This window comes from Ochotona princeps, chromosome 8 (genome assembly GCF_030435755.1).
Source record: "Ochotona princeps isolate mOchPri1 chromosome 8, mOchPri1.hap1, whole genome shotgun sequence".
In the NCBI taxonomy this organism is placed as follows: Eukaryota; Metazoa; Chordata; class Mammalia; order Lagomorpha; family Ochotonidae; genus Ochotona; species Ochotona princeps.
Genome location: NC_080839.1, coordinates 21,932,052 through 21,944,175, shown reverse-complemented (window position 1 = coordinate 21,944,175; position 12,124 = coordinate 21,932,052).

The window sequence follows — 12,124 nt, the reverse complement described above, 5'->3', positions numbered from 1 at the left end:
GGAACTTGTCTACAGCAGCAGTGCTAGAGCATTCTTTAATGATGCTCTGGGGTGAAATGCCAAATTCTCCTTAAAACAAAAACCACAAACAAATTCTGAAATCTCAATCCATTAAGAATGGATGGAGATGGATTAACAAGGTCTTATTCAGGATTTATGTTTATTTCTTCTAAGAAGCACCATCACGCATACTTTCTTCTAAAATAAAAAACAAAGTCCAGATGAACTTTTGTATATTTCTGAGAAGAATGTTTTTGGGATTTTGATTGGGATTGTATTGAATCTGCATATTACTTTTGGTAATATGGACATTTTGATGATGTTTATCCTGCCAATCCAGGAACATGCAACGTTTCTCCATCTTTCAATGTCTTCTTCTATTTCCTTTTTAAAGTTTTATAGTTTTCATCGTTAGAGGTCTTCCACATATTTACTTAGTTTATTTCTTAGGTATTTTAATTCCTCTCTGCTATCCTGAAAGATAAAAATCAAGCTAAAAGAATCAGAATTCCAGACCTCATGACATACTACAGAGCAGTGGTCATTAAAACAGACTGTACTGGTACAGTACTGGTAGATACTGGTACTGGTAGAAAAAAAAAAAAAAAGATCAATGGAACAGAATAGAAACCCCAGAAGGAAGCCCACACATCTTTGACAACTAATCTTTGACAAGAAAATTGAAAACAATCCAAGGAAAAAGCCTGGTCTAGTCAACAAATGCTTTTGGGACAACTGGATAACAGCCTGCAAAATTAAGAAGCAAGACCCACATCTCTCACATCATACAAAAATCAGCTAAAAATGGTTCAGGGACATAAATCTACACCCAGACACCATCAAACTATTAAAGGAAAACATAGGAAATACTCTCCAAGAAGTAGAAATGGGGAAAGTCTTCTTAGAAAAGACACTAAAAAGCACAGGCAGTGACAAAATAAGCAAATGGGACTATGTCAAACTAAAAAAAGTTTCTGTACAGCAAAAGAACAACAAAGTGAAGAAACAACCAACAGAATGGGAGAACATTTTTCCATACTACACAAGTGAAGGGGGGCTAGTTTCAGGATTTACAAAGAGCTTCAGAAACCTAGGGGCAATAAAAACAAAACAAAACAAACAAACAAACCAAAAAAGACCCTGTGAGAAAATGGGCAGAGGAAATGAATAGACATTTTCAGATAAAGAGATTCAAATGGCTAACAGACATATGAAAAAAATTCTGAGGTTCCCCAGTCATCAGGGAGATACAAATGAAAACCACATTGTGGTACCACCTAACTCCAGTGAGATTGGCCTACATTCAGAACTCAACTAACAACACCTGCTGGCATGGATGTGGCAAGAAAGGTACCCTCCTTAACAGCTGTTGGGAGTGCACGCTAGTATGGAAATCAGTATGGAGAGTGCTTAGAGAATTGCAAATAAACCTGCTATAAGGCTCAGCTTTCCCGCTCCTAGCAATATAACCAAAGAAAATGAAAACTGCACATGAGAAGGGGATCTGTAATCCTACATTTGCAGCACAATGTACAATAGCAGAGACATGGAAACAATCCAGATGCCCAACCAAAGAGGAGTGGCGAAAGAAACTGTGATACATCTACTCCATGTAATATTACTCAGCGATTAAAAAAAATGAAATCATACCATTTGCAACTAGATTATCCCAACTAGAGACCATTATGCTCAGCAAAATAAGTCATTCTAAAAAAGATAAATACTATATGTTCTCTCTAATATAAGGAACCTATCATGCAAATTGGAATGAATGTAGTGATGGAGTAATAGAGACTACCATATCCAGATGTGAGGACACAATGCAACATGCATCCCTACTTACAAATCAAAGATAGACTCCCAATGAAACTGATACATCTAGACAATGGGATGATGGACTATCTGACATAGTATCAAAAATGTTGGGGCATACTTAAATAATAGACTTGATGGGGTTATAACTCCTTATGAAGGTCTATACTATGGTACCAGCAAGGGGAAAATCAGTTAGGGGGTGGAAATTTGGGAGGGGAATCCAAGACTCTACAGAATTGTACCATAAAATTTAAAATAAAAAAATTTGGATCACACACAAAAAAAAAGGAAACAGATTCAAGAGCATATTAAATGTACCCCAAGAGTGTGACTGGATACCAACATCTAGCAGTCTCTAGATGTTGGAATTACTTGGGGACCTTTAAGACAGAGATGGAGGGCCCAGTGCAATAGTCTATCAGCTGAAGTCCTCGCCTTGCATGCGCCAGGCTCCCATAGGGCGCCAGTTCTAATCCCAGCAGCCCCTCTTCCCATCCAGCTCCCTCCTTGTGGGCTAGTAAGGCAGTCAAGGACAGACAAACGCTTTGGGAACCTGTACCCATGTGGGAGACCCGGAAGAGCCTCCTGGCTCCTGGCTTCGGATCAGCACAGCTCTGCCCATTGCAGACACTTGCGGAGTGAACCATTGGATGGAAGAGCTTCCTCTCTGACTATTGTCATCTCTGACTTTCCAATACAAAAAAAAAAAAAAAGGCCCAGCTCTAAAAAAGAAAAGAGAAAAAAAAAAGCAAAAACAAATCTTTTAAAAAAGAAAAAGAGATGGAAAAAAAAAAGTATCACATAACGCAATGTAATTAATTTAAAAAAGGAAATGCAAAAAAATATATGTTTAAACACTAAAAAAAAAAATGTGTATTGGGACCAGCATTGTGTTGCAGAGTATTAAGTCTCCACCTGCAACATTAGCATCACACATCAGAGTGTAGGTTCTTTGAGTCCCACCTGCTCTGCTTTCAACTAAAGCTTCCTGCTAATGTGCCTGGGCTCCCAGTGCCCTTGTGGAGGACCAGGATAGGATTTCTGGTTTTTGGCCTCAGCCTGGTTTTAACTAGCTATTGCAGACATTTGGGGAATAAGAGCGTTCATTGAAGGTCTCTTTCTCTGCTCTCCTTCCTCTCTTTCACTCTGCTTTTCAAAGAAATCAGTGAATGGATCTTCTTAAAACAGATATTTCTTAGGATAGAGCTGCTGTCAATCTTTAAGTCCTAGGTGGTCACTGTAGTTCTGGTTCCTGGATCATGGCGCACAGGGGCACGGGAGTAATCAATTGACACAATTCACCAGAATGGAAAGAGGTCTGCCTGGTAAGATCATTTCAAGCACCTACCATCTCTAGATGCAATAAAAAGAAAAAGAAAACAAGAAGGACAATCCCATAAGGAATGCTGAGGAGAGGGAGGCAGTAATGAGCCACCTGTCTCCTCAGCGAGGCAAAGGCTTCCTGAGCTGACGAGGACACACGGCTAATTAATTATCTGGGAACACAGAGGGATTTTAAAGTTGCATGTAATTAAAATTTCCAAGGATCCTTGACTCTTTAAGCTCCACCACAGGATATGAAAGAATTTAAAATGTTCTTGAAGTGTCACCTAACAGATGAGAGAATTTACTCAAATATAACAATATGGAGAAAAATCTCAGAACGGCTATGTGGGGTTGGACAAAGGATACAGAAAGAAATGTGCTGTATTATCAGGGAAAAGGAAAATAGATTTAATAAGAAAAGTGATAGAAAATTACACAAATAAAAATTGTAGTGATGAAACATTGAATTGCAGAGGTAGCTGCAGGTGAGAGGGCAGAAGGACTGTGTGATTATATGATGTGGTATGACCCAGAAAGAGAAAATGTTTGTATAATCAGATAGTCTACAGGAAACACAGCAGTTTCTTAGAACCAGAACAACACAGAAATAGCCAAGTGTGTTCCATGTAATCAACATGTAATTAGTATGACAGAGTTTTGAAAACTCCCTACTAAAGTGACCATGCGACTAGTAGTAGGGAACAGGATCTAGACATGGACAACACCTTGGTCTTGTTTCCTGTCTCCTTAGATCATAAAATATGTCAGGCAAATAGTATTTGTTACATTAGCCACATTCTATTTAATAAATTAATGAGTGAATGTGATTAAGAATGTGAATAGATATGTCACAGAAGAACCCAAAGTAACAAAACATTCCTTTGTGCAAGCAAACATAGTTTAGTATTCTAACTCTCCATACAAAATTCAGATGTAGTCTCAGGGGAAGACTGATAGAGTTTAAATTCCTACTGCCCTACTTACTACCTGGATTCATATTGTAAAAGTAGCAACTTTGTACTGAGTTCTTGCTTTTGCAGCAGACACTATTCTAGGCACTAGGAATATACCAATATACAATATACACATAAAAATAGAAAGGCACATTTCTTAAATGCAATTTTTTCCAAGTGAAGCACTCAGAAATCTCAAGGTAAATATCATTTTAATACATGTTTTACAGATGAGAAAACTGAAGCACAGAAAAGTTATTTTTCCAGGGTAGCAAAACAGGAAAGTAAACCTTTGGTATGAACTTAGCCCATTGAAACCCAAATTCCACGCTCTTGATTTTATAAGCAAGTACGTTCCCAAGTATACTCATAATGACTCAGAAGTTCATCCTTAGTTAGAATCTCCACATCACAACATCCAAATAGTTCTATCGCCAATCAGGTGTCCCATCGATTACTCAATTTGTATAACCTAAACTGAACTCTAAACTTAGCATTTATCTTCCCAATTTTCTCTGGAATTCTAAATGAACAACATGAAATACCAACTTAATTTGACCACACTCTCTGATTTTCTTCCTTTCTGCCTTCTCTCTTAGCCCAGCCCTCATCTGATCAAATGGCAGGTTCGGTTGCTTCTTTCTAATATCTGATCAGGCCTTCTCTATTGAGCCACTATCATCATTTCCATTAATATATTAATAGCCTTTGGACTTATTCTTTAACTTCTAAATTATAATCTCCACAATCAGACTTCATAAAACAAAATTGTGACCACTTACGTTCATGAAACCCCCAATTCCTGTCAGTGAACAAAATGTCAGTATGTGGATTCCATTTACTCAGAAAGCTTTATCTCTTTTTTTCTTCTGTTTTGTAAAACCAGTTAGAACACATGAAATGCAAGTTCTTTGTTAATAAGTGTTGTTTATTTAAAAAAGGAATCATTGCTTTATTATCTGGAGAAAGATACTTTTCATTATGATTTCAATGTAGATGCCATTTCCTGTGAGAAGACTTTCTTAACCATGAGGGACTCAGGTAATCACCGTTTTTCCTCATTCCTGAATACTACCTGCCTTGTTGCCCCTCATTCCGAAGTCTTCCCAAGACCACCCTTTCCCTGTGGGCTACAGCAGCATCTTAATAACTAAACATACCTACTTCCTAGCACAATGCCTGATATCCTAGGAATGGTGACATTTTACAAATTATTTTATTATAATGCATCACAACAATTTTCTCTCCTCTGGAATCTAGATTTTATTTCATGAAGACTCATGAAATTCATGCCTCTATAGCAATGAAATCTTGCCTTTTCAACGAATGAGGCTGTGGTGTAGCTCTCAGCCAACAGAAGGTGTCTCCAGGGCTTATACTTTCTTGGGAGGAAGACTCAATTAGTCTCCTGGTCCCTTTAAGTAATTTACTCCTAAAGTATCATTTAAAGTAAAATGCAATATGGTGGCTCCTAGAAGAAGATGAGGACTAGGAGGCCTGAAATAATTGCATTAACTAATTCCTGCTAAGGTGTGAGTAAGTAATTCACCAATCCAAATAAGGGACAGAAAATATTTTTCAAGCAAAATTTGATATATGAGAATTATTAAAGTTAAAATAAGATGGGCTTGGACTGGCACAGTGGTCTAGGGGCTAAAATCCTTGCCTTGAATGCACCGGGATCCCACATGGGTGCCAGTTCTAATCCCGGCACTCCTGCTTCCCATCCAGCTCCCTGCTCCTGACCTGGGAAAGCAGTCAAGGATGCCCCAAAGCCTTGGGACCTTGCACCCATGTCAGAAACTCGGAAGAACTCCTGGCTCCTGGCTTTGGATCAGCGCAGCACCGGCCATTGTGGTCACTTGAGGAGTGAATCATTGGATGGAAGATCTTCCTGTCTCTCCTCCTCTCTTTATATATATTTGACTTTGTAATAAAAATAAACAAATCTTTAAAAAAAGTAAGATGGGTTCATAAATCTTCTTGAGCTATATGAAATCTGCAGCCTTCTCACTTTTTAATCAGCAAACTTCAAAACAACACTCACAGTCACCTTTCACGGCTAGTAGACTGGATTCACCACTGGATCATTAATCAAGGATATCAGCTGTTACAACACTGATTAGACTACACACAAAGGATTAGAAGCAAGAGAAAGTGGACTTCAAAATATTCCTTACAAGAGTAATTCTCTGGTATCTAAATCTGACTAGCTTACCCTGAAGCAGAACTTCTGGATAAGAAAACAAAATGAGGTATAATCTCTCTACAGGAAAACAAGGATCTTATCTTGTTCCGAAACTCTGTAGGCACATGAACTTAGATAAGATCCTTTATTTCCTTGTCTTTCACTGGGTATAACAACACCTCCTTTGCTAATTGTTTGGATGATTTGAGGCTCAAATGAGGACAAAAAAGAGTTCCAGACAAAGCCCAAGGAATGATAATAAATACAAGGACACAGCTTTTCTTTCTATTTTCCTTTTAAAGTCTTTCTTGCTAACCAGTATATAGTCCAGAGAGATGAAAGCAGTGAGAAAAAGAGAAACTGTGGGTGTGTCCTCATCCTGTGGAGTGTGCTTTACAGACCCATGAATTATTTTCAGAAGTGCAACTGAAATTAATGGTATGGTGGCTAGTTGTCCTACAGTGGGCAAAGTAATTGTGTATAATGAGGAGTTTTCCACCCTATAAAGTCTTCAAGTAAGCATAATTTTTTTTCAATTATCAGAAGCTAAAGTAAGCATTTCTTTTTTTTTTAAGATTTATTTATTTTTATTGGAAAGGCAGATATACAGAGAGGAGGAGAGACAGAGAGAAAGATCTTCCGTCAATGATTCACTCCCCAAGTGGCCACAACAGCCAGTGCTGTGCCGACCCGAAGCCAAGAGCCAGAAACTTCTTTCTGGGTCTCCCACGCGGGTGCAGGCTCCCAAGGCTTTGAACCGTCCTTGATTGCTTTCCCAGGTCACAAGCAGGGAGTTGGATGGGAAAATGAGCTACCAGGATTAGAACTGGTGCCCATATGGGCAAGGACCTTAACCACTACGTTATTGCACTAGGCCCTAAAGTAAGCATTTCTGAAAACATCCATCCACTGCAAAGAGACACATAGCTATAGGACCAGATAAGGTCAAAGTTCAGCCAAATCATAGGTCTCCAGAATAAAAGGGTATTTTCTATACATTCAGTCAAAGGAGTACCTGGAAACTAAATCCATCACACATACATGTAATATTTTTGCACTGTTTTAATATACTTTGAATTTTAAGAAACTTGAGTATAATGTAAATCTAAGGAATGTTATACTTTGACTTTTGGAAAGTTGCAATGAATTTTTCATTTTTTCTAAAAAAATAATTTTACAAAGGTGATGCTGACCACAACATGCGGGCTGTAGTAATTGTGTGTCTACCTAGTTGCCTATCATCTGTTTGTTTTGTGTGTATGTGTATGTATTTGCATCCACAATTGATCAGCATTTATAATGTTCTGTCATTGATTACTGTATAATCTTGAGTATTTATTTAAAATCATAAAACAAATAGCTTCCCTTCTGATTGCCATTAGACATAATTCTTTGCTATGCCAAAGAGTTTGAATATGTTTCACATACTACTGGTACTTTAAATGGATTTCAGGAAAATCAATATGATAACAAATGTTATGCCAGAGTCTTGGCAAAGAACATAACACAAGCCCAGAGCTAAGCATACTATATTTGTTATTGCAAGGGTGATTCTTTTTTCAAGAGGATTCTGCCAGTCTAGAGGAAGTGACTTGGCTTTTGTACTTTGGAAGAAAAGATATGTATTCTGAGCAATTGCTAGAAAGAATCTCATGAGGCATCTTTACAGTAACTACAAAGTTCTGTTTTATGACATTAAGTCTCTTTTTAGAAAATTCAAAACATTGCAAGAAGATTCACACTGGTAAAACGTGTCTTCAGTGCTTCCTTCATGCACTATACAGAAAAAAAAAAGATTTCAGATCAACAAAAATGTTAAATGAAATGAAGAAAATGGACACAGAAAAAAAAAGTTACATTATTTTTGTTAGAGACAGACTTTTTAGTTGTAATCCCAAACAGAAGACCTCTCACTTCTACCAAGCAGGGCTTGAGACCCAGAAGCAGCCATGTATCTGCATAGAGCATTGTGATTTATTACCATTTAGGACATCTTACGACCATACAGAATAGTTCGCCTCTGCATTTAACTTCACAAGTGAGAGGGGAAAAGAAATTTTAACTGGATTTTAAAGGTGGTGCAGAAATTTTCTTGAGACAATTAAAATCTTTCTGGATCAAGGACCTAAATCTGCACCCAGAAACCATCAAGCTATTAGAGGAAAATATAGGAAGCACACTGCAAGACATCAGGCATTGGTAAAGACTTCTTAGAAACAGGCAAGCAACGCCAAAATAAACAAATGGGAATACATTAAGCAAAATGAAAAATAGATGAAAATACTTAAAATTATGGCTAAGGTAATTCAGGGGTTAATATATCCCAGCTGGATGACAAATTTGACAATAATAAGAAAGCTGTGAGGGCTGGTGCTGTAGTTTAGTGATTAAAGCCACTGAATGCAGTGCCAGCATCCCAATATGAGTGCTGGGCTCAAAACCTAGCTGACTCATTTCTGATGCAACTAACATTCCAATGAACCTGGGAAATCAGTGGGAGATGATCTAAGTGCTTGGAGTGCTGCAACCACACAGGAGACCTGAGGAAAGTGCCCGGCTCCTGGCTTAGGTTTGGTTCGGCCCCTGCCTTTGAGGCCACTTGGTGGGTAAGACAGTAGATAGATTTCCCTCTATGTCTCCATCCCTGTAACCCCGCCTTTCAAATAAATAAATATTTTTAAATAAAAAATAATGAGATGTCACTGATAACAGTGATCAAATAATTATCAGTTTCTCTAAATGCCTTCCATTTCTCTTAAATGAAAGAGAAATGCATTCTATTGAAAAAACTCAAAAGCAGAGGGTCAGAAATGTGAAACACAGTTCTCTGAGACAGAATAAAGACATTTTGAAGCACGACAAGTAGGAGGTGTTCTGGGTTGCATTCCAGAAACAGATCTCTATACCTCTGCTTCTCAATCATTTTCAGAATTGCATGTGCAAGAAAAGAAGCCTTCTGTAGCTGAGATGGGGAAGGCATGGTAGGCCTATGCTGATATGATAGTGACATAGGTAAAAAGATGATTTTATGTTGTCCACCTCTGCTGGGGAGAGCCACAGTCCCAATTAGATTTGTGCCAGGCATGCTTGAGAAAGCTGCTGATGCCAAACCCTCTCTATGCCATTTAATGATTATCATTAGTTGTCAGATATAAGTTTCAGTTCAGATATCTGTCATCTTGAACTATTTATGAGACTTAAACCTCAGTTTTCTCTCATCTATGAAATAGAAATATTACTACACACACCACAGCACTGACTTAATCAGATTTGAGCAATCAGTACTGAAATGAGTTTTAGTTAAAAAACAAAAAAAAAAACCTCGATGAGGTAGTCTGTAACTCAGGTCCCTTCAGCCTGTGTCTCCATACTCTGGGAAGTAGTACACTTATAATCTTGTCTTTTAAATGCATGATGAGCGCCAGGTAAGCTTCCCAACAAAATGTGGCAGGGAGAATCTAGTCATAATACAAATTTTGGGAGAATGAAAGGATTTTGTTTTGAAAGAATTAAAAAAAAAGAAAGATTTACAAAGGATGCAATGACATGAAACTGAACATTTTCCTAGCTTCCAAAATATGCAGAGCAAACTGGTAGCTGTAAAACAAGGAGAACTTTGAACCACTAAAGCTCCAGCACCAGTGAGATAATCAAGCTGTGGTTTTAGAGGGACTTTACTGCTCAGCAGAAAACCTGGCAGATGCTGAAGAGTATGATGTATGAATCTCCTAAAGCTGTTGGCGGAAAATAGAGCAACAGTCTCAGACACTGAGACTAAAGACTGCTGCCTGTATGGTGGTGATAAGCAACGTGGGTGCATATTTTCAAGGATTTGGATTCTTTAGAGTTTTCGTTGTAAGAGAGAGACAATATTTCTTAGCAAAAAAAAAAAAAAAAAAAAAAAAATCCGGATTAGTCAAATCTCTTTCCCTAAACTTAGGTGAAGTGATTCCAAGAAGCAAAATATTTGCCTTCCTATGATGAGCAATGTTGCATGGCATATGACAGAAAACAAGTTGAAATGTTACCAACGCTTCCCTATAGAGACTTAATTACCCATCTAAGCCCAAATCAAATGATGTTTTAGTACAAAGTGCGGGAAAGGAGATTCTCTGGGAATCCTAATGAACTCTCAAAGCAAGGTTCAACCTTTCATTACACAAAAATGAGCCACATTTTAAAGAACAGAGAAATATGAGCTCAACTTCATGAGCACATTTTATCATACCCAAAAAGCCACATGTACTTTCTATTGCTTAACTTTGACAGCTTACATACATGGGATGTGAGCAATAAAATACTGAGAAGTGCAGCCATAGAAGCTGCATTGTGAATATGATTTAGACTTACGCCACCCACGGCAGCTGGGGTGAAGATTGCTTATGACAAGCCTGTTTACTTGTCATTGCTTTTTTCCTCTGTAGCCATAAAAAGAAAACTTCCTAAGTAGATGGTAGTGTTTGCCAGGCATTTCTAATTTAGTCTTTCTGTTAACTTCTTATTCCTTCTATCAGCATGTGGCTCGTTTGCTGAGTCTGACCACTAGAGGTACCATCAGAGCAAAGACGACGTGAGAATGGATGCTCCCTGCCCATGAAATTAGGCACTTATATTTGAACAGTACTTCTATGATATTCTTAAGAGAATAGAAATCAGAAAAATATATCAACTAAAGTTTTCATGAACAATGTATAAAATAAGCTCAAACATATACGTTTTACAATTTTTCTTAAAGCCCTGTGTTATGTCAGCAATATGTAAAAATTGTTAAAGTCCTTGAATTTTCTGATAATAAATGTTTGATCAAAATAACAGAATTTCCATAAATTTATTTATTTTGAAAAGTAATATATCCAAAAGGAAAATATTTGCAAAACAAACATAAATTTAAAAAAACCTATATAAACCCCTAATACCACAACACTCACATAAAAACTAGCATAGTATATGTCTGGCTTGACATGTTTAGTCACTTTAGATGTATAGCTGTTAATACCTAGATACAAATCTATTTTACATTTTAAAAAGTAGTTCATGCAATAATATTGTATAAAGCACATTTTCATAAAATAGATTATGATCAATAATCAATGATTTAAAATTCATAACTTTTATGTTTAACAATGGCATTTTAATAATTCATTTAAATATAGTTAAACATCTTACATTAGATGTTTTCTTTTATTCTTACTTTTTTTTTTTAAAGATTTTATTATTATTGGAAAGCCGGATATACAGAGAGGAGGAGAGACAGAGAGGAAGATCTTCCATCCGATGTTTCACTCCCCAAGTGAGCTGCAATGGGCCGGTGCGCGCAAATCCGATGCCGGGAACCAGGAACCTCTTCCAGGTCTCCCACGCGGGTGCAGGGTCCCAAAGCTTTGGGCCGTCCTCGACTGCTTCCCCAGGCCACAAGCAGGGAGCTGGATGGGAAGTGGAGCTGCCGGGATTAGAACCGGCACCCACATGGGATCCCGGGGCGTTCAAGGCGAGGACTTTAGCCGCTAGGCCACGCCGCCGGGCCCCATCTTTTATTCTTACTTGAGGAATGATAAATCAATGTCTGTACATGGGTATGGGCACACATTCGAATTATCTTGAAATATGTATAAAATATTTATCAACTCTATACCATGGTTTTCATTATTATTATTTATCTTTTGATTCAAAACTCATTGGCATGATTTATGAGTCCTTGGATTATGCAGAGAAAAAAGAACTCAAATGTAGACATGCAAGGCAGGAACTATATGAAAGAGAAACTGCAAACGAAGAGTATGAACAGGATTAAGAGTCAGGTAGACTTTGAAGACGAATTTTGGTGCTGGCAAGATCTGAAGGA